The 26,956-nt window shown below is 36.4% G+C and overlaps 1 protein-coding gene and 1 long non-coding RNA gene across 20 annotated transcripts in view; one reads left to right on the top strand and one right to left on the bottom strand.

The window, feature by feature from the left end:
- DNM3 (dynamin 3) overlaps window positions 1-26,956 on the bottom strand; it is a 565,070-nt gene that overhangs the window by 234,514 nt on the left and 303,600 nt on the right. The gene's annotated exons all lie outside the window — the stretch shown is intronic.
- LOC102953524 lies at window positions 14,370-20,537 on the top strand. The gene is made up of 3 exons (XR_001510520.2): window positions 14,370-14,774; window positions 16,900-16,993; window positions 18,541-20,537. It is a non-coding gene; the product is annotated as an uncharacterized LOC102953524 (long non-coding RNA).

The raw sequence follows: 26,956 nt of genomic DNA, 5'->3' as shown, positions 1-26,956 counted from the left end.
ATCTCTATTTTTTTATTCGAATGTGAAAAAAAAATTTTTTTTTTAAATTCTTAATAAGAGTCCTACAATACTGAAGTTAAGTTGAGAAATGGGTCATGGTTAACATTCAGGTCTTGGTTTGTTCTCTTTAGCCCCGTACCATTCATTTGTTCTTCCTGAGCTGTATTCTACTTTTTATTCATTGTTTGACTGCACAGCAAGTGCCACTTTGTATTTGGATCATACAGGGAGGTTAACATCACCGCCTAATTTAGTGTCATCCAAAACTAATGAACTTATTCTGGAGTCTGTCATCAAAATCACTGATGAAAAGAGTAAACAATCCAGTCCCCAAACCAAACTTAATACATTCATACTGTTTTAAACAGAGTGTTTCAACCTATTAATAGAAGAATTGCTAAGATTTTTAAAAGTAATTCACATTTTATAGCAAATACCAGACCAATTACTTTGTATCATCCCTCAGCGAAATTCTACTGGGTGCATTAGCTGATATTTTGCATCTGTTTCACAGAGACACTCAGGAAACTCATCAACAGGGAGCCAAATTCCTGCTGCAGGAGAATGGTGAAGTCAGAAATAGAGTCTCAAGTTTCCTAATAGTATTCTGGGCTGTATCACTCAAGTGATGAGTACATCATCTATTTCTTAAAATAGATCTCATGAACATCAACTTAAAACTGAATCTTGTTCATGTTTGAAGGTAAAGAAACATGTTTATTTGTACATATTGCTCAATTTCTGAAGAGGATGAATTCACGTGAAAAATAAGTTTAGTTCCATGTGAGACAGGCTATAGTCAGCACGGCAGTCTTGGGCTGTACCTCGCTGTGAGAGGAGCTGTCTGGCAGAAACACAGCAACAGAAGTCATTTGATGATGGAAACTTATTTTCAAGTAAGAGCTCGTCTTTTGAAGAGATTACGTTGAACACAGCATGCGCCAACGCGGACACGTGAGAGTCTGATGACTCTAGCAGGGTGCTTGTTCTTTCCTTTTGCCCCATCCTACTACCTCTGTGTGCAGCTTGACAGGGAACAGAATGCTAAAAAGGGCAGAAATGAATGAAAAACTAGTGCCGGTACATCTCAAACTGCAAGATAATTTTCCACAGGCAGTGTGCGACCGCTGAAATGACTTGAGTCACTTGTCTCCTTTATTTCTGTACCGTGTTTGTGAGCATGTCATTGTGTACACATAGCAGCCCGCAAAACAACCCTTCTGTTTAAAACTTGATCAGGGGCATAAAGAAGAGAACCTTTAGGACGAGATCCCTGGTTTCTATCAACACCAAGATTATTCATTCAAAGGATTATGATTTTAGTATTTAAAACAATATTTAGTTTATCAAATCATGATACTTATAACTGTACCTCACATGGTTGAATGCTAGGAAATCTTTTATTTTCTAGTCGGCACTTTTTAAAAGAAAAATATTTTTTTCTTTATTATACATCAAAACTCTCATTTACATTTTATATTTTTTATCTATCTCTGAAAACAAACCTCACAGAATTTTATGTACATAGTGTATCCCTGGATTTTAAATTCGGACTGTAATATCTTACCATTGATTTGCTTCCACTGACTAGAATTTTTTTTTTTTTTTTAAATCAGCAGAAATGAAAAGTCCTCTCCCTGGCTCTCGAGGAAGGATGTCACCCAACCCCACTCTATCCAATCTTGTGTCCCTCCCTCCCCCACTGCTCTCTCTCTGTTCTGGACAAGCTATCCTGGATATGTTCCAAGCCCACCTCTTCCACTGTCTGTTCCTTTTGTGCATGTTGTTGTTCTCCTTAACAGGAATGTTCTCCTTTTTCTATGTGTTTCTTCATAGCCTGTGCACTTTCAAGGTCCACCTTCTCCTCTAATAAGCCTTCATCGGTTGGTCCCTGATATCCCTCTCTGTGTCTGTCATTGTATCACTTGGATCTTAAGCAGGTCTCTGGCACCAATCTTACCTTCTCCTATTCTTCCTATCACCCTATCCCAGCCCCACTGGCCTCCCGGCATACGCTAGCCTCAGGGCCTTTGCATATACTATTCTCCCTTTCTGGAAAGGTTCTTTAGCCAGCAGTCTACATGTTCATATCCTTACCACTTGCAAATACTTGCTCAAACCTCTTGTTTCCTAACCACCCTATTTAACATTGCAACTTCAGATTCCCTACTCTCTTTTCTTGCTTTAATTTTTTTTCATTGAACTGGACAGTCACGAAGACAAGAGTTTTTGTCTTGTTATTCACTGTTGTATCCCCAGTGCCTATAATAGTGTTTGGCACATATAAGTGCTTTAAATATCTGCTGAATAAATTCATGCCAATTACATCCTAAGAGCTTAAGTATACAAATTAAATAAATTCATTGAAATTTATGTTCTTAGTGCTTAATAAGTAATATGTTATTTAATCCTCCCAATACCCTATGCGAAAGGTTCTGTTATCATCCCAAGTTTACAGATGGAAAAATGGAACACACAGTCAAGTAAATTAGCTATGTAGGTAAGTGATTAGTAAGTAGTCGCACTGGGACTCAGGTGTTCTGACTACAAAAGAACAAAACTCTTTCACACCTCACATGTTTTTTAACTTCCTCCAAATGCTCTTATATAGGTTCTATCCTTACCACAAACTGCTGACCGCTTACTGTAAAGAGTGAATTTATGTATGGTATACATCTCTTTCTAAAAAAGAATGTGAGGCAATTAGCTTTAGATATTATTTTCTTATAAGCAGGAAGAGGACAAGGAGGGATGGGAGGGAGAAGAGGAGAGAAAGAAGAAAACAAATGAAGAAATTGTTTACTATCTTTACTATCACAATTACCAACCAACATTAGGGGAAAGAAATTGAGAACCCAGGGTTTGGCTCTAGTGTCTTCTAGAAGGTATTAGTTAAGAAAAACATCCTGAATGATCTGGAACACACAAAAAGGTCCATACTAAGTCTAGCTACTTAAAAAGATTTCAAAAATACAAATTGCAGGCACCCAGGTCTATGAGTGCCACAGAGCCCGGCTCACAGGATGAGGTAGGAGTGAGGCATAAAGCTTGGTTCAGAAATTTTAAGTAGAAACAATAATACCAATGAGGCTAACTGAACTGACATTCAGACCATACACTGATCAGATTTTTACAGCCAATAGCAGTTCTAATTGGTTGGTGCCCCTACTGTACTTATTGTGAAGTATCTTGAAAATCATCCCTGAAGCTAACATTTATAAAGCACTTAATAAATGCCAGGCACCATGCTGAGAGCTTCCACAAGTTAATTCATGCAATCCTCATAACCACACCCAAATCACAAGGGTGACAAGTAATGCTCCCAAGGCCACACAGCAAAATGGTAGAACCAGACACACACCCAGGCCTTCTAGCTCCCTAGTCTATTACTGTTAGATGAACCTGAGCATCTATACAAGTATACATTTATCCAACTCATTCTTCTCAACAATAGTTTTTGCCCCTTAAGTCATCCCAAACAAACTTCTTGAAGGCATGCGTTTTGCATTATTTCCGCCTCTAGCACAGTGTCTGTGACATGGTAGGAGTCTGACAAACGTTTAGGAATGAATGAGTGAATGGGTGAACAAATGAATGGAGTGGCCAGAAGTTTATTTTTTATGTGTGATCTGAAAAATGGCACTTTCCAAACACACAGGACACCTTGGTTATGAATGCAGGCTTAGACAAATTATGTATTAGTTATTAAGAGAAGCCAGCTAAAAGTTTGCAGATTGGAAGTTAAAATGGTAAAACAGCAGCCACAAACAAACAAACAAAACCACCATGTTAAACAAAAGTAATCAAAATAAACCTTAATAATTCTGCCTTCCTTTTCTACCATAAAGTAGGAATTGAGCTGTGTGAGGAAAAGTTTTAATCCACTCAAATATATGATGAACTTAATGTTATAATCTTGATCTCACGGGTTTTTTCAAAGCACAAGGCCCCCCTGAATTTAGAAATACATGTCTGTTACTCCCAAACATGGGAAAGCACAATCTGGTTACGTTTATTAAAGGGAAATCACAATTGGAATGATTGGTCTTTATGTTTTAAATGCCAACATTTTTATTATTCACAATCCATTTTATCTTAATCGAGTTTATTCCTTTTTAAATACCAACTTCAAAACATATTTAAATTGTATGAGGGCCACTAATAAGAAAAATAAAAAAAGAATCTCCAGACTATTTTTCTGAAAATAAACAGTTCAATCCTTCCCCTTTGATCTGCCCCACACATATACCTTTTCATATAGAGTTTTAAAAATAGCTAACTTAAAACGTTAGAGTAAAATTCTGCCATCTCTAGAAGGGATGATTTAAAACCAACCCCGAAAAAGGGAGTTTTCCTGCTTCCTTCCCTTTTCTCACTCTGAAAATAATGTCTGCCTACTAAAGACTAGCATGAGACTTTCGTTTTAATCTCAACTGAAGCAAATGTTATGGCTGTATTACTACTCATCAACAGGAAGCAAAATTACTCATCCATTCCACTGAGATATCTAAAAGTAAAAGACTCAACACATTTTCTCCCTTCTTAAAGGATCCTATGTGATGGGATTAAATTTCACAAATTCCAGAATACATTTACGATACGGGATTTTAAAATTTTAATCCCTTTGCCATTCACTTTAGTTTCAAACAGCTTGTTTATCTTCTTCCTGCTAGCACAAAATGCAGTGCAGAAATGGAAACCAGATTTCTTTATGTAGTGAATTTCATGTGGTTTCCACATTTCTCCTGGCAGTAGTTTCCCAGCAGACATTCAACTAAAAAATTCCTCCTTGTGATTTTTAAGTAAGATGGCATCTGTAGCATTTGTAGCACATTCTAAGCACACTCTCAAATGTACTACGAATGGCCTATGTATTATAGCATTCTAATTGTGGGTTAAAGTCTAAAGGCATAAAGGTAAATAGAAATGCTATGTATGTAAATTAGGAAGAAGATATTTAGTGGTCTTGATTCTTACTTAAGAAGGAATCCCCTTTTTTGACTCTTCACATTCAGGATAAACTCAGATTGATCACTATGTATTTATTGACCTGATTGAATATGAGAAGCCATTGTGCAGCCGACAGAATCTACAGTTGTAGCCCCTGCCTTCAAGGAGCTTAGAATCAAGTGTGAAAGGAGAAATATAAATATCAGAACAAGCGAAACAACAGTCTGAGAAGAATCAGCAAATGGATGAAAGAATGAATTGACTGCACAATAAAGTCTGTATGGTTATCTGAAAATATTTGGCATGCAATATTCTTTGGAGCCATGAGAAAGCTGATTTAAAGTATAACAGTATGATCTATCTAAAGCTCTAACATTCTCTCTCTTCCATTCCAAAGGCATTTAATGTTTTGTTTTATTTTGTTTTAAATGAAAAGTCACTGGCTCATAAGACAATTATTTTAAAGGCCACAAGGAAGTATAAAGGCAATGTAATTTAGTTTAGGAATTACTTGTTTTAAGCAATGCATACAGAGGGTTAAATTCATCTGATTGAAAAATTAAAGAGAAAAAACAAAATCTTTTAAAATAGTTGAATACATATTTTCACTGGTTGCTCAATTCCAATCCCTTGTTCTGAAGAAAAAGCAGGAAGAGTCGAGGCTGGAGAGAAGAGGGGAGAGCAAGAGAAAGTCTCACACTGAGCAAAAGTGGGGTGGAGAGGGAAGATGGAAAAGTAGAAACGAGGAGGAGAAGAAATGAATAAAAATGAGCAGTAAGCCTATTTTACTGAATGCCTTTTGATCACTTGGTGGAGATACACTGGCACGTAATCATGGAGGGACATTGACACCTATCACTGCCTTTTGACACAATGACTAGTTGAATTTCCTCCTTTTAAACATGCAGGGCCACCACATAAGTCATCAGGTAGAAACAGTTCTGCTAGAGCACTGTAACCACCTGCCCCAAGGTACCACCATGACAACTCTCCAAACCATTGCCATATGAATTATTGCAGAATGTTTTCAAAAGTATCTCAGTTTGTTTTATCCATATCATTTAATTCAGGCCTTCTCCCAATAACCTCCTCCCAACCATGCCTCATTTGACAAATAAGAAAATAGCAGAACTGAGCTAGACCCAATCAATTCTGGTGCTCCTTCTCTTATACCTCAGTTGTATCCAACAATACAAAGATCTAACTATATTGTACACCTGAAACTAATATAACACTGTATGTTAAGTAACTGGAATTAAAACAAAACCTCTTTTAAAAAAGGTTTAACTTCAAAGAAGTGAAATCTCTTCCAAAAAGATGAAATTTTGAAATCAAATGCAATTAATTAAATCTGTACAAAGGTTAAATCACCAAACATCTTCTGCCCTAGGCACTGAGTGACTTGGCTTTAGTGTTTTCACTGTGAATGTTAATTCAAAACCTCTATTTCATGGTCACGGTATACAGCGGTAAACAAGGGAACCGTACTGTGAAAATTATCGTACACTGTTAAAACAGTCTTCAGCATGGCCTTTCCAGTTTCCATCAGCACGCACATACACAAAAATTCACCGAAACTCTCCCACATTGAATGTGAAGGAGGTATGTATCATGTACCGTGGGAATGGTAGTTTTAAGTGGAGAACATTTATACACTCAGGAAATCCTGCCTATGTATAAGACACAGAGAAACACACTGAAAATGATCCAGTAGAGGGATGCCACAGAAATGGCTCTTCATCTAAATAAGTCTGAATGTACAACATACAATCTAAACAAAATCAAATTAAACAATAATAAAACACAGTTAGAATCAACATCAACAAATTAGATTCAACCTAACCAGTATTAGCATTACTGCGTGACCAACACTGATTATTTTATGATGTGAAGGCAAAGATGGAACTAAAATTAAGGCTGATTTAGAAAACAGATAGGACAAAATTTAGTGGAAAATCACCTCCCACTAGCTTTCTTGTACTGTTAAAGGTTAAAAAAAAAAATGAGGGACTAAACTTCCCAAAAATTAACCAATTGAAATGTGGTGCTGAAAATTTCATGGTCTGGAATCACGAAAAAAGGGAGGGAAGTCCACTATCCTCAATCTGGCTTCACTACTGACAAAGGCAATTCTACAAAAGTCAAAAGGTTCTTCTCAGGCCACTTATTATGGCTCCTGTTGTTTTCTCTGTTCAGAAGACTTGAACTTCTTTAGTAAACTTCTCAATAATAGAATTTCAGTAGGCCCTGAAAATGCAAGTTGAATTCTAGGCATTCGTTCCAGTAGGTGACACAAACACTGGGCCAGGTAGCACCTAAGGCCACCCCCGAACATTTTCAGTGGGGTCCAGATCTCTTAGAGAAAAAAGAAAAAAAACCAGAAAACTATTTAAAATTCTACTAGTTCTCCAGCAAAACAAGCCAGCATTTCAAAAGCAATCATCATCCACTCTGGCCAATGAAATCCAAGACTAGTTCTCTCTTGAAAAAACCAAGGTGAAACGGAAAGGAAATAAACTGGACCAGAGGAATACATTCTGTTACAAAGCAGAGGTTGGGGGTAGACTTCTCCCTAACAAAACTGAACCAGGAGTACACAAAGTGGGTGTGCAGTTTTCAAATACAAGCAGCAATAGCTGCGCCTCTGCAGAAATCAGTCCCCTTAAAACACTGCATTTGCAAAATTATGAATGCATTTCCCATCTAATTTACACTTGTTAACCTTCAATTATTCCTGTAAAGCTCTGATGGGCACAATTTTTAAAAAATGACTGAAACGTGCACACACTAAAACTAATGTCTAGGATTACAAAAAAAAATTGAACATGCTCTAGCCTTGAAAAGAATAGGTTTCTTTAAAAAGGGAAAGAAGTGATTCTGATGTTGGTAATTCTCATAAAATCTGGTTTAGTTTAAACACACACACACACACACACACATCTGTACCCACACATCCATGCACATTTAGATACATATGTGTGTTTTAACATACACATACAGAACTATAATAAAAGTGGATAAACTTATGGGTTTTTCAAAAAGATTCTCCAACAGGCTATCTTAAGGAGCCAGCTACCACTGCAGTGTTTTCAAAACAATCCTATCATCTTTCTATTAGAATCAAGTATTTAGTTCTGTTTTTTACTAGTTCTACATGTACATGGTTTAATAACCTAGCGAGATTATAAACACCTTGAGGAAAATAATACACTTTGTTTCTGAACAGTACTTGCTGTTGCTTGGGCTTTGGAGTCATGGTACCTGACTTGGAATCAGGGGTCAGTAACTGAAGCCACGTGGGGGCCTGGCTTGCCCTCACAGCAGCACCCAACCTGAATGAGGCCCACCTCTGGGCCAGGCCCTGTTCCAAGCTTTTATCACACGTTAGCCTTTTTAGTCCTAAAAGAAACCCTATCTTACAGATAAGGAGACCAGAGCCCAGAACAGTTAAATAATTGCTGAGCTCACATAACAAGTTGTGAAGCCAGGATTCAAACACACATGGTGTAGCTCTGGAACCCTCACGCTGCATTGCCTCCTGGAGCTCCCACTTCCTCATCTGTGACCATGGAGAAATCCTACCATCAGGGTTGTTGGATTATATTATATTACATGTGAAAAACCCCAGCACAGGGTGCCTGGGATAAAATAAGTGCTCAAAATAGGTATTAAAGAAACAAAACAAACCTTTAAAAATGGAAAATGGTATACTTCCCTTTCTCTACAGCTTTTCCACTATAGGCCTGGATGTCAGTGAAGTTACATAATCTGATTCTGTAAGGCAAACTGAAGCCATTTTTGGTTGTTTACTATGCAAATAATATAAGTGTTTATAAACATATGCGATTAATACTCATTGGCAACATGTAAATAACCTTTCAACATGAACTAATTTATACACTAAGTGCTTTGGTAGGGGGGGTGGGGTGGGGAGAGGGCCTGTAAAAGTAAAGCACATTCCCATGGTGGCATGAATAGAAGTATTTTAATATGGGCTCATATGTCGCTTGAATAAATTCTCTGGAGTCTGAACAGAATCAAGAAGCTAGCGATTTTACAATATACTCAACTAAACAGATTTATGTTGGATCAAACCCTTTTAGCAATTCATATAATTTGTATTTCCCCTTTTGAATATACCAGAGGATTATAAATCCTAAAATAAAGACACAGTGTCCTACATTACCCAAGTATGCCTATCATCACTTAAAAACGTGGAGCTTCTAAAACGACCTACTACATAATTGCAGGTATTTGGGGTAAAGGAGAAAGTTTCCTTTCACACACATGCTTCCTTGTAGCCAATATGCTTCACTAGACCCTCTGGCCACAGAAAGGACACTCTCTCTACACCTGCAAAAAAGTGGTTTCTAAGTCTTTATGTGATGTATACAGAGATTTTTTTTCCTTTTTGATATCATACATGCTCGTTTCTGAGTCATACTAAGGAAATAAAATATTGGTGATGCCAAAAGACATCAGGAGGCAATATTCTAAAATTGTCAGTGACCCTAGGACACCATATTTCTCTGGTCCAAGTGAGCTAGCTCTCATTTTAAAGTCTGATTGTAACGTGGAATTCAATAGAACGCTTCAATAGATAGCACATAGCATTCAGATGATGCTCATCAGCTTTTGGGGGTTGAAGCAGGCAGCAGACTGCATTCCTAGGACGCTCTCACTTAAAATCTGCCTAGAAAGGCCAGCACCAATTTTCCAATCCCTTTATCTTGCCTTCCCCTGAAGATTTCAAGACAGTGCTTCAAATTTTACTAGAGTCATAAATCATATATTTACCTTCCTGCGACTGGTTTTCAAGAGAGCCAGAGTTTTTAAGGTTTGTCTGCCGGATGTATTATGTTACTGAAATATAGAAATGGCTGCTGTGCACGCCAGTGGTTAGTAAAACTCAAAGGCGTAACATTATCTTTCTCAATTGATTTGAGGAAAGAATGTTCATAAAATATATACTGCTTTTGGTTAGACGCTGATTTCTAAATAAACAGACTCAGCAATGGAAATTCTAGAGACAGGCAAAACAAAACATGCATTAGTAAATGTACGCTTTAAAATCAACTCTCTCACAGTCTTCGCCTTTCGTAAGCTTTTTGAAGATTGTAAAGTCAGTTGCATTAAATTTATGATTTATAGCTGTTCTAATTTCACTTCTTTTTCGGTTGTTGAAGGAAAATCTGTGAACTCTTCTGAACTATTTCTCCTCTATTTCACAGCCTCTGATTTGCATCTCTCTGCCTAAAAGGGCACTTCACTGCAGTGATCTGAAGGCAGCCATTTGAGAGTCAGGGAAGGACAGAAAGGGGAAAGCTTTGCTACAACAAATCTCCCAGTCCTTTTGGGCCCTAACAAAATAGGAAATACTGGCAATTAGGGGATTGCATTGCCTCCAATAAAACAAAACAAAACAAAACAAAACAAAACAAAAAACAAGTGCTAATCCACATCACATAAAGCCAAACTAAGTGGGGCTATCTTGTCTAATTTGCAACGAGCTGGGGTCAACTAGATTTTTATCTCAAATACAAACTGAGAAGGAGAAAACAACAAGAAAGGAAACGCCACAACTTGGTTAGATCCTGCTTTTCACACAAGATTATATGACCGATAGCTACACAGGATGCTTCCAGAAGATTACAAGGCCAAAAATAAGCAAGGAAATATGGCTGGCCCAATGTTCACATTTATTTATAAAAGAATAGCGCTATCGGATACACAGCTGCAGTACACCAATAGAAATGTTACAATTGCATCCATATTTTCCATTTAAATTTAGGAAATAAGATGCTGTAATTCTTGAATTATTGTCCGGATAAATGTTTGATCAGAAACCACCTGAATACTATGTAGCTTTTATTCATTCAACAGTTTCTTGAATGGCCTACCACAGGCAAATTGAAGTATAAAGATACCGTCCCTGCCTTCAATCAGCTTATATTCTATTTGGGGAAAAATCCATATATGTGAAATATTTGGTAACATTTCAGTACAAAACGAAGAGAAGGCAGCAGATAATTAACAAATGAATCACAGGCAATATAAGTGCTATAAGAATTCTGTAGGGGAAAAAATGGTCTCTGAGGGCTGACAATATGCTTCGGGGCACAGGTGTTTGAATTAGAAAAAAGATGCGTTCTGTCACTTAACTGTAATTCCACAAAGTAACATGCTTAACTTCGAGCCTCAATTTCATCATCAATAAAATGGGAATGATGATAGTATCTGCCCCATAGGATTATTATAAGTAACTGACACATTGTATGTGAAAAGATTTTGTAATCTTTAAAGAAGCCATAAATGGCCATTGAGGAAGGTGGTAAAAAGAATCACCCAAAACTGTTACCATTAATTTGGGAGAGCAGAAACGTTAGGAGGTTGGAAGGGAACATGATTAACTTTTTCTTTACATACTTTCTATTGATTGAACTTTTATAGTGCCCATGGCACTAATTTTGTAACACAAAAATTAAAGCTATATAAATACTATCTGAAGTAGAGAGTATAAATACTATCTGTGACACCATATCTGGATGTCACAAAATACTCTATTGTAAACACTAGTAACCCCGTTCGTCTGTAAGTACAAAGAAACAAAACAAGTCCTGGTTTCAATTTGAGAATTTCTAAAGTCATAAAAATTTGCCAAGCTTGGGAATGATAACCAACTGAAATAGTGTTTCCTTTCATGACATTTTAAGATAGAACAAATTTTATAGTCACCCCAAACTATCCACTGATTCAAACAATCACTTTGGTCCATGTGCTTTGAAATAGCAAGTTAAATAACATTAATTCTCAAAGGCGAGTCTTTGTTGTGCGTAACTGTGCTTTCTAGAGCCCATCATATTTCAGGTATTTAACTGATAACTTCACAGACATAGAAAAAGTCCTCAGGCCATTTCCAAATGAATACCAACAGACTCTCCACAAAGGCATGAAAGATTTTTTTTTTAGATTGAGTTTGATAATAGATTAGCATTCTTTTTTTTTTTTTTTTTTTCCTGGAAAGGAACAGATTAGCATTCTTAATATTGTAAGTAAGTGTGAGCTCTTTGAGGGCAGGAATCATATCTTCTTAACCCTTATATGCCCAGTCCCTGGCATTGTGACCAGCATATGAGTCGGCAATAATATATATTTGTTGAGCTATTTGAAGGAAAGAGAACTCTAAAGCGTGTTAGTCAACTGGAAGCCCAATGAGACAGGTACATGTGCGAAGAAGGGCAAGACCTGTATAGTTGTATTCCACAAGAGATCATTTAAAATGCTTCAAAAGCTGTAAAGACAGTTATAAATTTGAGTTCCTTGAGTAAAACTTCATAAAATCCCCTATTCAAGAGAGGATCTCTCTTATATTTGAGAAACTATAGATGTGCGAACTAAGATGAAATCATGGAGCAGTACGATCAGAACCACCTTTCCTCCGCCTTACCTAAAATTTCCAAGGCGTGTGTCATCGATATAAATAGAAGAAGGCAGAGGAAAGGCTTTCACTGTATGTGGCAGAAACAAACCCACACCTGGAATGCTGGATTCCTGGCTGACTATTGTCCCATTGGCTCGTGACTCCTCTATGATGACTTGTGAACAAACATATGGACACTGAACAATGGCAGAGTTGGCATCCACATGTAATGAGACTATTAGGTTGCATGAAGTCACGCTTGCCTGTTTCCAGTATTCTACAAGCAGTGACGGGGGGAAAAGGAGTTGAGGCATCCTGGACTTGCTCAAACACTACAGGAGAGGCCCTGGAGACACCAGTTTGGAAGTACAAGTACAGGGATAGGAAGCAATCCCTCTGATGTCCACTGATAGTTTCAATCCCTCTATGAATGATGTACCCAATGCTAATCTCTCTGTTCCATCCTAACCTGCTGGATAATTCCTTTTTTATCTTATTTAATCTTCCTCCCCAGGTGACCAGGGCTTGTCATAACTGTAGATCCCATTAATGGTATGTTAATTCACGAGAAGACATTTCACGATAAGCGAAGGCTTTAAGGCAGTTCTCTCTCACTTGAAGCTTCTTAAAATATTTAACGCAATCTATTTAAAAAAGAGGTAGATTTTTCTGCCTCTAAAAAGTATTGCATAAGTCCAGTAGAAATGAATTGCTTTAGTAGTAATTCTTTAAAGATTACTAAGTTTCATAGTTTGGCTACTCAAATTATATTTGGAAGCTACCTAGGAATTTTCTCACATTTTGATCTCTGGAAGGGCAATTAATCAAGCTCTTGTTTGAAGTAACTCAAACTTTAATCAGAATTCTATGGAGGGAAAGTCACAGGGCTATATACCCGGAATATTCAACAGTATATATAATTGAAAACAGCAACAACAAGAAAAGAGAAGTAGATGCCAGTGGGCTGATACGTTATAACCTTTGGTCAAGCGGTACTTGGCAAATTTCAACAGACTTAGTTAACCAGAGATAAAACTGAGCAATAGCATACCATTAAAACAAAAGTATTAACACAGAATCAAGAATTCCCAGTGAAAAAGAATGCTGGACCTCAGAGGATGGATCTACCAGAGGCAATTTGTTAGGAGACTGAAGCTGTTATTTCATAGCGGAGGTTTGAAATCAAAACTTTAAAGTTTCTTTAGGTCGGACTATATAGCACGGCATTCCGAGAGCCAGCCAAAATCGCTGAGGGAAACGAGGAAGGCCACATGTGGAACTAATTACTCATGTAGAGGCCATGACAAAGAACATTTCTCCAGACTTTTCATGGGGGCTTCACTTTCAGGAAGTTGCTATAATTACTGTTCAAGTCTAGAGCAGCCTGCAAGCCGCTGACAGATCCAACAGACGAGGAGGAGGAGGGAAAGAGAGAGAGAGAGAAAAAAAATGAACTTATCTGCCCTTTTTGACGAGTGAAATACCAGAAAATAAAGTGCCACAGGGCAGCTCAAAAAAGTTTGCAAATGAGCCCTCCCTTCCAGTGCTCAACTTTCTGTTTACTTTTTTTTTTTTTTTTTTTTTTTTTTTAATCTACCCTCTATCTTCAAATTACTTTTCTAGTCTGGATCGGACAGCAGATTTGTACTTCTCCACTAGCTCACTTTCAGTTGGCCACAGCAGAACTGTACATCTCGACTCTTTTTTTACAGCTTTTCCATACTGAGGCCCACTTCCTGCCCAGTTGAGGAAAAAAATCTGGCCTGAAGATGAAATGACTGCTTAACATTACACTAAAACATCTGGTACCATTTTATGCACAGACCCATGTCTGAGAGCAGGCGATTCTAGCGGTCTCTCCAGCGGCACCGCGCATACCCAAACCTCCCCAGGGTGACATCATCCCATATATGGACTCTCCAGCCCAGCCCTCCCCCTTTTCCTGGTCCTAAATTCATTGCCAGTTCCCCAGTCTGCAGCAAATGTGCCACGTCAAGACTGGAAATCACAGCCCTTGAGTGTGTCTCAGTCAGTGCAGCAGAATTCAGGGGGGATAGCCGAATGCAACCCCTGGTGCAGGAAGGGAGGCTTTTCCCAAAGACCGGGACAGGATTTTAAGTACACAGATGGAAGCTTCTGGAGATCCTGCTCCGTCGCCCCAGTGTTCAGACTACCTGTTCAGGACAATGCCGTTGTACAGTAGTCTGCACATTGGTTAGACTGGGCAGGGGAGCGCAACGCCACGGACGGCTGGGGACAGAAGTTGCTGTTTCCAAGGAGAAGACTTCTGTTTGCTTTTTCAAATCTCATACCCAGTGTTTTTCTTCACAGGTTTTGCACACTAGGGACCAAGAAGCCCTCGGGGACACCGCTGAGAAAGGACTGTTGGAAAGAAGACCTGTGGGTAAGGCCTCCTTGACTGCTCACCTGGTCTGTGCCCAGGAGAGCCGAGGTGGGGAGCCAATGATTTGCGTTCACATGCGAGAGAAACAGAGGTATATGTGTCATGCGAAGCAATGCATTTAGTTTTGAAAGAGTAACAATATGTGGTATATAGCGATTTACTGTATGTTAGTTGATTTCTGAAGATCTAGAAGTCAAGTATATTTTTAAGTTTAAAGTTTTTCTTCCTTTAAAATGAAATATGAAAAGACTCCAGACACTTAAGAATAACTTAATGAGGCTAGTTGTTAATTGTTGAAATTAATAATACAAAGACCTAAAAACTTACTTGAATAAGGGCTGTAGTAGAACTTTTAACCTCCCCGGGACTGAATCCATTTTGCTTCAAAGTAAAGAATATTGGCTATTTTTACAATGCTATCTGAAGAGTGCTTTTTTTTGAAAATTTACGTACATGATAATATCTAACAATACAAGAAGACGCTGCCAAGTTCTTGCCCACCAGACAATACAAATGGGACTGACCCAGAAAAGAGCGCCAACCCAGAACCTAGTGAGTCAGCAACTGATTAAGTCACAGAATAGAAGAAACCTCTGTCTTCGGATATCCCAATATACATCTGTGTCACATTTTTTTTTTAAATCAAAAAATGGTTGATAATTGCTGGTCAGCTGAGACCTCATGCCTATATTTTACAATGCTTCTATTTCTCTGAGCATTTAAAATGATAAGGTACTTTGTCTAGAAACCCACTGATAAAAAAGGAATTTGTAAACGAAGGCAAAGTTTTCTTTGGTCAGTTTCCAGCTGTCCTGGAGGTGAAGGGGGATGGGTGGGGAAGGTGGGAGGGAGGAAAACCCTTAAGCTGAATGAAATCCCAATAGAGAGAATAATAGAGAAAGTCTGGGTTGCAATATGATCCTTGCTGAACTTTAAAGGTGGGTCTCTTAAAGAAAGTTCTGGAAAAATGTTACTGCCTCACCCCTAATTCCCTCAACCCCCATTTATATCTACTCCCAAACAATTCTATATAATGAAAACATCTGTTCTATAGTTTTTTATGAAAAAGTGGATGTGATCCCTTTTTGTCCTCCTTTAAATTTTTTAAAATTACAGTGATTTCTGAACAAATCCTTTTCTAAATTACACATTTTGCAACAATTCAAAATTATCACAAGTTCTCTCTTGCGACCCATTTTATTAAACAAGGTTCCCCAAGTTATCTTTCGTGAAAACAATCTACTTTTTTAAATGACCCTTTTGATCATCCTCAAACTGGTGTAAAGTACATATAACCTTTTATTCATGGTTTTTAGTTAAAATATAAAAAGCATGGATAAATTTAGTTATCTTCTCCACTTAGATGATATAGTAAAGTCTTCCTTTGTTTTTTCTATTGTGACTTAGAGGCTTCCATATTAATTATTTTTAATAGAACAAGAGATATTTAAAATCTATATAGTTTCTTTTACATAAGAAAACAAAAAAAAATCCTATTAGGTAAATACAGAAGCTTATTTTCTCCGATATATATTTTTACTAACTGAAGCAGTTACTAAAGAAGAAAGATAGCTATAACGGGCTTTTTTTTGGTTTTCGGTTTTCGTTTTTTTACTCTGTAGAAATGACAGAATTTCATAACTTGCCTTCATTCACGTATATTCAATTTAAATGTCTGTCTTCATCTTAAATCGCCTTTTTGTTTCTAAGAAACCAACCACAATTGGTCGCCCACCAAATTTCTCCCTAGGATGACTTTTAGTCTGGAGACAGAGGGGACTCGATTGTGTCCTTGGCATAAATACAGGAATAGGAACATAAGAATTAATTTGTAAGGGGGTAGCCGAGGAGTGCCTGCAAGTGCTTGGTGGACTCCTGAGGACCCATTTTTGATGCAAGCTTTAAACAAATGAAAAGGAATCACACTTACTTTTAAATTGCATGAGCTAAATTAAAGATCCAAAGTAAAACTCACTTTATAAAGTCCTGCTGACTGAAGGCAAGGATGGTAGTTTAAGCAGTGGTATATATACTAGCACGTATACACACATATCATAAAATAACCGTGTCTATTTCCAGGGTAATTAGAACAATGTTTAACTTTATTTTGATATTACTTTATAAGGAGATATACAAATATTTTAGAGGTCATGGGATCTATTCCAGAGGAAACTAACCAACAGTGACATCTTCAAGTAAAACTACCCCTGGATATGATGGTGAGTATTAAAATTAAACACTGTACATTGTCAGAAAGAGAAAAATGTTTTCAGGGGTCTGTCCGAACTGCAGTTCATTAAAGCTGAGTAGTTGTTTTTCGTTTTAGTGCGTGGATGACTGGTAAGTTAGGCTAGGTACTGGGTTAAAAGGAAAACTTTTTCTAGTATCTAAGAGAAAGGAAATTAAGGGCTTTAGACTCAATACCATCAATTCCTAAGTGAAAGAGGATCAATATAAAAGTTTATATTTTCAAAACCTCACTCCCTTTTTTAAGCCAAAGATCTCAAAATCAAAGAAAGTTTGTTTACAATGGGACCAAATTTCACACTGATCACTTTCTTGCAATTAGTCAATAGGTTTAACATCCTTCCTGCTTGGCATTTCTGTCTTTCGGCCCAGATAATGTGTTTATGTTTTTAAAAGACCAAAATATACTGTCTACCCCCACCTCTCGCCTTACAGACCACCCAAGTTTTTCACGCCGTGGGAAAAAGTTTAGGCATAAAACTTCTAATGAAAGAATTTTTCCTTTTTTGTTCTTAAGGAAATTTAAAAAAACTACAACTTGATAATGAGAAGAAGTTCACTCATCCACCAGTGTCTATCCTTAGTAAAGAGAAGCCAAAGCTTTCAATTACTCTACAAGAGATTTTTCTCTATAAAAACAACCCTTTTCCTCTTTTCTAAAGAGAATATCCCACCCATCACAATAATGTCCAAATAATAACTAAGCGACCATCACTCAGAAATCTCAACTTAAAATAATTAGAAGGTCAGGCTTTAACCTGAGAGGAGACAGGAAATTGTCTTCAGTGAAGACAGAAACTTTCTTACTTGGTTTCTTCTATCTTTTTACCTTAATGTGCTACAAACTATGTAGATAGAAATATTTATCCATTTTTGAAAGTTTCTTATTAACAAGCGTTATCAGTTTTAATAAATAGAGATGATGAGGTAAATTAAAGAAAATAATTAAATATTCATTTTGAATTTCCTGACCTATCGTGACAGCCAGTTTCCTGAAGCTGCTTTGGCTGAATTTTGCTGTAAAGGACTTAGAAGATAATTCTTTCAATGCATTTTTTTCCCTTAAGATAATAAATAGAAGACAAAAGAAAATGAGGTGTAATAACCATATTAAAAATTACATGTTATGATAATAATGTAAATAGCGCTTTTATATTTTAGCTAGTATTTTACGTGATAGTGGATTGATATTCACTCTATTTGGAAGATTGGAAAAAAGTCTTAAATGTTTTTTTCAGCCTTTCATGTTTTTAACAAGGTTAAAGACAGGTCCAATAGCACTATAAAGTGTGCATATGCAACATACTTACTACAATTATAGTTTAAAAATCTATTAGAAACATGAATTATCTAAAAGTCTTATGAATAGAGTACATATTTTTCAGCAAGATTTTTTTTCTCCTTGAAAAATAGTTACGGTTTTTCAGGCTCAAATATTTTGGATATCTTGGTTTAATAGAACTGTTTCATATTAAAATATAGCATATAAACTCACAAATATTTCTTTCTATTTTTTCAGGTTGCATGCATCATTCCTTTAATTGAGCAGAGTTAACTGGATCAAATTATTTATGGGAGAGAGAGGGAAAGCTATACAGAATTACAGTAATTTTTAATTTCCACCAATATATTCTTTGTAAGTGAATCACTCTAAATATTTTCTGTTACACTGAATGAAGCAACAATAACAAAATAGTTTCTTAAGGTATTTGTTTTTGCATACTCTGACCTTGTAATTATCTAAATAGCAGCCAAGTTTACTGACATTTTCGATTCTATCAGAAAAAAAAAATTCTCTACTCAGAATGATGACCAGAAACAGAATCAGACATTTATTTTCTTTAAATCAAATAAATGGAAAATTTCACTTATCAACTAATTGTACCATATCTAATTAATGCATAAAAGTTCAGATGTGTAGAAACTGTGATTTTTTTTTTAAGTCTCTACAAACATCTTCCTCTCCATAAAGCTTCTACTTGCTATTTTCTCATAATTTTATCATTAAAGGGAAATAACAAACTATGTGTTTTCTTTAAAATTCTTTGAAAAAAACTCCAAGGCACATACTCCTTGACAATAAGGTTTTGTTTTGTTTTTGAAGAAATCCCACTTACTGGAATTTTGACTATCTAAATATTTTGGTTTTTAAAGGGCAGGGGAACTTGTTAAATACCTCTATGAATGTGAATTGATCATTTATATTAAAATAGCCAGAATTATTCTTGAGTCATCAGAATTACATTTCTCTGTTTAACACCATTAACTCTTTCTTACACAAATTATAAGAAAATTTTCCAAAGGGTTTGGTTCTACTTTTTGGATATGAAATGAAGTTTCCTTTTCTGTGTTTAAGGTATTATTTTGTAACTGTATGGTACCATCAATGTCCACAACACATTCTGAGCATCACTGTGTGTAACAACTTTTAGTTTATACCCTTTTGATTCATGGCATGGCGCTGTAGTTAATTAGGAGAAGCACGTAAGCTCACAATGGCTTTTTATCTGGTTTTCACATCCATACTTAAAAACTTTACATTAAAAAGAATATGAGAAATTTAAATAAGTTCCTGTTGCTTTATGGAGTATTGGCAAAAATACATTCCCATGTAAAATCCCACTCTCAAAGCATCAGATACCAAAGTTGGCTGGTTGAACTGCCAGATACATTAGGCTCATAAATTATTTTGAAAATGGCTGCCGTTTCCATGTAAATGACAAGTTTCTTTTTCATGGGCTATGGTACTTATCTACTACAAGAAACATGTATAAACATAGTCTTTATCTTTAACTTCAGTATTAAAATATGCAGAGTTTTTGTGAAGAGGAAAAACATCTGGTTCAATTACTCTGAACTCTGACTGCATGTGGGCCAGTAATAATAATATGAATTGGATTTAAGAATAAACCTTATATTTAATCTTTTGTTTTGTTTTTCCTTAAAATTTCGATGTGAGTTTTCTGTCACGTCAATTATCCATGTTAGCACATTTGGAACAAATGTAAAAATGTACATTCTGAATAAAGTCAAAAGTCTAACTTGTTTTAGTTCCATAATGTTTTAATGTTTAATTCTATTGTGTGTTTCTCTCCCTTTCCCCTGACCCTCCAAAATCACCAAATCTGGAAAACAGACTGATTGTATCTGCCCATGAGCAAAGGAAGCCCGAAGGAACCAAGGGCCTGGCTGGACGGAGTTGTCATGTGACTGCCTGTCTACACTTGCTGTGCAGAACATCCGCTCACCTGTACAGCAGGCACAGACAGGCAGTCACACGACAACCCAGCCTGAATGACAACCAGCCATTGAAAGAAAGCAGCCCTCACACCATAGCATCTACACCAAGAACTACAACCAAAATGAGGGGCGCGGGGGCCTGGGGTTTTAATCTGTTGGTTTAATACTTAATTCGTATGTATTATTATTATTATTATATTTTGATTCAAATATTGAAACCCACCAAAAGTAAAGTGAGTGGTGCCTATGAAATATAATAAAACCCATTTTTGAAAATGTTCCTTTGCTTTCTATAGTTCTCTTTTCCTAACTGTTGTCAGTCACTTACTACCCTTGACATTTATTGTACACAGCTTTGCAGCACCCCATAATCAATATGACAAAACAATATAACTTCAGTCCGATGCTTGACAGAGAGCAAATGATTCTAATAATCCTACTCCAAGAACTAAGTTTAGTTTTCTATATCATGACTTTTTAAGAGAGAGAAGGAGAAAAGAAAAAGAAGAAGAGGGAAGACAGAATGTTCTAGGGAATCATGTATTTTGAGTTAATAAACTACCAGTTTGGGTCTGGGCAAAACATAGTGAAAAGAGTATTTCCAACATAAGAGTTGCTTCTCCTCTGCCGATATATTGAAAATTGAAATTGAAGCTCTGATATTCCCAGGTGTCATGGCACATCAAGATTTATTACTGTGTTATTGTTTAATTAAGAAGGAGATTACACTACAGTTCGAAAGGTGGAATTTACCAGACCAACACATTCACTTGGAATACATGCTCCCATTCACTGTAAACTCTGAAACTCTTGAGATGTTCAGGCAATTCAATTATTTTCAAAAAGAGCAAGCAAAGGGATTAATGGTGATAACAATATTTTACCATGTCTTTTGAGGAAATGCCAAAACTTCAGTTTACATACTGTGAACTGCAGTGAAATGATCAGGGTTGTCTTATGTATATGAATGTTTCAAACACTGCTGGGCAAAATGGTGGGAGATAGATAAAATTAGAAAATTGTTAACTTTGATTTGGTTCACTTAAATGTTTTTAACTTCAGTATTTAAAATTAATTTTATTTTCCTTAGATTCTGGTCAAACTTTTTAAAATGTGGCACCAGGCTACATAAAATTTTTAAAAAATTTAACTAAATATTTCAGGGATATATTTTGGACTAAAAAACTATTTTTTTTTTCAATATATGAAGTTTATTGTCAAATTGGTTTCCATACAACACCCAGTGCTCATCCCAAAAGGTGCCCTCCTCAATACCCATCACCCACCTTCCCCTCCCTCCCACCCCCCATCAACCCTCAGTTTGTTCTCAGTTTAAAAAACTATTTTTATTCAGCTATTTCATTTTTAAAATAAAAGACTTAGTCTTAAGGCTAAAAATCTCATGAGGTTAAAAATTTACAGGATTTTGTGCTATTTTACTAAACATGACACTATAGTTTCTTTAAAAAGAAAAGAAAAAAGTGGGCAAAACTATGAAGTAAAAATATAATTAAGGCTAAATGCAACGGGCCTTAGGAAATAGGTCATCTGCAAAATATACTTATGCTAAACACACTGAGCAATGAAGGTTTTTACCTTAAATGAAAGTCCTATTACTAGCAAATAAAGTACTAACCAATAGTTCACAAAATGTAAAATATAAACAGGAAGACGACAGAAAAATGTCTCACAAGATATTTACATATTACCGCCCAATTTTAAATGTTTGATATGACAAGCAGCAAATGGCGAGAGGACTCCACATCTGGATCACTCTACTGGACCCTTGCAAGGCAATCCCAGGACAGGGCTTGGGACCTCTCCAGATGAAATGATATTAGGTCAGAACATAAAGAAGACTGTTCCATTCCAGCAAACTCCAAAGGGAAAGCTAGGAGGCCAGTGGAGTCATCCTTAAGTGAGCCACTCCAGGAAAACATTTCAAATAATATTCCCTTAAACTTTGAGGTTAACATTTTAGTTTTACATTTCAGGCTTTCAAAAAATGCCTGAAATAATGAAAGAAGGTTATATTTATTTAAATTCATTAAATGAAGCACATTTAAAAATTGCACTCTTCTGGTAAAGAGTAATATTGTTCTTCTAGAATAAACTTTTAAGTCAGATAAAAAATACATTTAGGGGAGTGGGTTTGGGTCTATTAAATATACTTAATAAATTTGAAATAGCATTTGCCATTATGGGTTGTTGTATATATTTTTCAAAATTATAAATCTTTGGATAATGCCAAAATGTGGAAATGTTTGTATGAAATAATCCTACGTTAAAAATCTACATATGTGAAAAAACACAACTAAAATCATGAAGAATTTTAAGTAACATAAATGTTTTAAAGTTCAATATTTATTCGACTTCTTTTTTTGGTAAAAAATATCTAAGTTTTAGCTAACTAAAACAACTCAGCAAGGAGTGTAAATAGTGTTCACAGGGTTAATCCTGACCTCCTCATCGCGAGGATCATGCAGACGTAGAGGAAACAGGCGGAATCTTGAAAGTCTAAGTGAAAATGGAAATAGCTGAAGATTTCTGTGACTTCTTGGTCTCACAACTTTGGCCATCCAGGGATATAGCTGTCATTTTGTTTTCTATTACCTAAGTTACACTTGTCATCTGTTACAGCTACATAATAAAAACAATACTAAGTAATTATCCCTATAAAGGAATTATGTAATCTCTTTATCAAGCAATCCAAATACTTCAACCCACAAAAGTGAGGCCTGTAATTTTTTAAGAGTCCAAAGAATGTTCTTATTTCAATGCAGAGTTTGGATTTTCTTCAATAGTATAAGGTTAGCACATTTTCATTGGGAACACTTCTGTTCAATTACCCTAGCTTCCTCTGAGTATTCCGTTATGATTTTAATCTTCATGTTGGATGATAAAAATGGAATAAATATTGGCTACACACTACCATTCTACATAAACTAGCAATCCCCTTCAGAGATTTTAACTATCATTCATATATTTCTCATTGACATTAAGAGAAAAATGGCTTTTTTCTCCCTTTATCAGACTCTATTCTTCTAAAATTCATATTTTATACATATTTTAAATAAAAGCCACCCTCTTTTTCCAGATCTGATTTTAAAGTATTCTTTTAATTATTTAAAAAAATTTTTTAACATTTATTTATTTTTGAGAGAGAGAGAGAGAGTGTGTGTGTGAGTGGGGGAGGGGCAGAGAGAGAGGGAGACAGATTCTGAAGCAGCCTCCAGGTTCTGAGCTGTCATTACAGAGCCTGACACAGGGCTCGAACCCATGGACTATTAGTTCATGTCCTGAGTTGAAGTTGGATGCTTAACCAACCGCGCTACCCAGGTGCCCCTGGTTTTAAAGTATTAATATAAAACTATCTAAACCCAAAATCCTTTTTGAAATGAAAGTTTCCATGTAAAAATTTTTTAATGTTGATTTATTTATTTATTTTGAGAGAGAGCATGAGCAGGAGAGGGGCAGAGAAAGAGGAAGAGAGAGAATCCCAAGCAGGCTCCATACTGCCAGCGCAGAGCTCCACACAGGGCTCGAACCCACTAAATGTGAGATCATCACCTGAACAGAAACCAAGAGCTGGACACTTATCTGACTGAGCCACCCCAGCGTCCCACTTTCTATTTTAATTCTACACCTAGCCCTTTTCTAAATCATTTCTAAGAATTGTACAAAATATATTTATAATGTTTTAAAATAACATTAGGAAATTTACTTTCTGCTTAAATGATTTCAGTTCAGGAAGCTATATAGTCAGAGGAGGAAAAAAAGTCCATTAACCTTCAATGATGAAAATTAAGAAAATTTTAAGACAACCTCAAATTCTAAGTTTACTCTGTAATTAAATAATTTAGTTTAGGTACCTGAGATAAGAGGACAAGATGAATTATTAGGCTGTACTAAATAAATATTATTTATTTGCTTAATCACATCTTCACTCAACCGATATTTACTGTCACCTGCCAGTGCCATGTTCATGGTGGTAGAACAGTAAATAAGACAATGGCTCCTGGTCTCAAGAGGCTTACAATTTAGCAGGAACTTAAACACTGAACCACTACATATCATGGGTGAGGAGTTGTCAATTTTCACCACCTGAAATAATCTCTTAAATCTATCTACTTCTATCAATTTCCATCAACCCACCCCAACCCAAGCTATTATCTCTTAGATAGTCCATAGCCATACCTTCCTAACAAACCCCCAAACCAGTTTTGTACTCCTCCAATCCATTTTTCTACAAAGCAACCAAAAGGATTTGTAAAAAAGTCAGATCTTATTATGTGACTCTCCAGCTTACAAACTTCCAAGGCTTCTCATCATTCTTAGGGTCAAAATCCTTAATCTTTTATAGAGTTCTTTTCTCTCTTTGCTCCAGTTACACTGGCCTTAATTCAGTTTCTTAAATTCAGCAGGCTCAATCTTGCCTCAAAGCATTAACATAAACCTCTGACCACCCAATTCAATGTCCCCCCAGTGATGTAATCCCCATCCCAGACACCTTTTAAGTCAAACATATCACTGGATTTATTTTTTTCATAGCTTGTAATCTACATCTGATAGGGTTCCCTGTTTTGTTTTGTTTATATGTTTTCTTTATTGGTAAATATCCTTCATGAGGGCAGGTACCATGAATTCCTTGCTAACCATTTTATCCTTAGTGACTAAAGGATAGAGTCTAGTGCATAACAGGTGTCCAGAAAATGTTTGTTAGGAAGTGTTCAGGCAATTAAGAGCATAGCACCAATATTGAGTAGCTTGCTAAATTACTCATTCTCTTTGTGTCTCAGTCTTCATCTCTAAAATGGGGAATGTAAAAAAAAATTAAAAATAAAATAAAAATAAAATGGGGAATGTAAATAAAATACTGACTTAGCTCAGTGCTTGGGAAACTATATATACTCAATAAATGTTAACCATTATGATGACAATGATCATCATCAAGATTATCATTCAGATTGAAAGCTGGCCTTCATGACTTTAAACAGGGAGAATAAATAGTGGAATACAATTTACAACCACAATTACTGTCAAACCAGGGAGCATCTTGCTAATTGGAAGTCCATTTGGTTTGGTTCAGCATTTTGACTAGTTTGGATATACAAAAATGAGGCTGGAGCAAAGGCTGAACTAGATTCTAAGAAGAGCTGAATGGATGTATATAACAGAGGGAGAAGTGCCTTGATTTTGGGGCAATCCATATTAACAGCATTGAGGGAAGAAATAGGAGGCGAGACTGAAAGAGAGAAGCCAATGTATTGTCATTGGGCTAGGCCAGCACAGGGTTAGAGCAGCCAGTAACATACCCGTGTGTGTGTCCACTGGATAAAAACTGTTGTACAGAGGCATTTGAGGCTGTCTGAATTGTTGTATTGCTTCCCTAAATCCTTAGTAAAGTACTAAATATATCCTTATGTTGTTATTTTGATAGAAATCAAAGGATCTAAGTATCATCCATCCCAAATACAAGGGAATATATGTGGACATACAAGCCTGCATGCCCAAACTATCCTTACCCCCATAAACAGATCTTTCTTGATGTGTTACACACATTGGCAGAATGCCCTGGGGAGGATGAAACCAGGAAAAGGCCTATGAGCCCCCTAGAAAAGAGCTCAGGACCACCTGTATCAGAAACTTCCAAGTCTAGGGTACTGTCCTTTTAGAACATGATCTAGAAGGACAGCCAGGTTTGAGCAAATCCCCTTGGTGATTAGTTATAAACTGTCTAACCCTGTATGAAGATGGTTTATTTCTTTTTGTGTTACAGAAAGCCCCAATCTTAGAGTAATGTTAGAGGATAACATACAGTCATATACATAGATTAATCATGCCTACTATAACCACATTGTATTGTAAAGACTCTTTGAAGGTAACATGTGGGAAAAAACACTGCCTGGGACACAGGTGGAAACCTCTCTGTTAAGCTCATCTATCAGTAACATTGCAAATAACATTATTATAATATAGAGTAATGGTTCAAAAAGTGCAGTCCACAGATGCTTGAGAGTGTTCGTGATCCATCTAAAATTCAAGGGTAGGGTGAATAAATCTGTTCAGCATAGGAAGAAAGTAAGAAAAATACTGGGGACTTACCATTACAGTCATGCCAACTCTAGCTTAAAATTATTACACAGGGTCATTATGCTATTGCCTCTGCCAGCTTGGATAGGAAATCACATGGTTTTGTATCATCAGCTCCAATTCTTGGCTGAGGTGTAAGAGAATCCATAGGCTAGGGGGCAGGCAGTATACCAAGTCTCACTGAAGAAATGGGATATGAGTTCCCTCTAAGAATCCAAACCTTACCATTCTCTGCTAAAATAAATAAATACATGCATGCATACATACATACACACAACAACAACAAAATCCAATATTATACATCCTATCTCACAATATGAAATGACAAAAAAATTGGAAATTAGAAGACACGTGAGTCAAAGAATGGCTTTACAGGGGAGGGCACCGTTGTTACTTGCAATGGCAAGCATAAATATATAAATGTGATAGCTAAAAGTTTATAAAAGTATGTATTAATAAATGATTTCTTAGAACCCTAGAAAATCTCTTTCAGGTGGTTTGCTCGGCAAAGGTCCCCATGCAACAAGTGAAAAGAAAAGCAGAGGCCCAGAGAAGACGGACTTGTTCCAACACTGGCATTAGCCATTGCAAATCCATGTCCT

This window comes from Panthera tigris, chromosome F3, assembly GCF_018350195.1.
Source record: "Panthera tigris isolate Pti1 chromosome F3, P.tigris_Pti1_mat1.1, whole genome shotgun sequence".
Lineage (NCBI taxonomy): Eukaryota > Metazoa > Chordata > Mammalia > Carnivora > Felidae > Panthera > Panthera tigris.
This window is presented reverse-complemented; position numbering and strand designations above follow the sequence as displayed.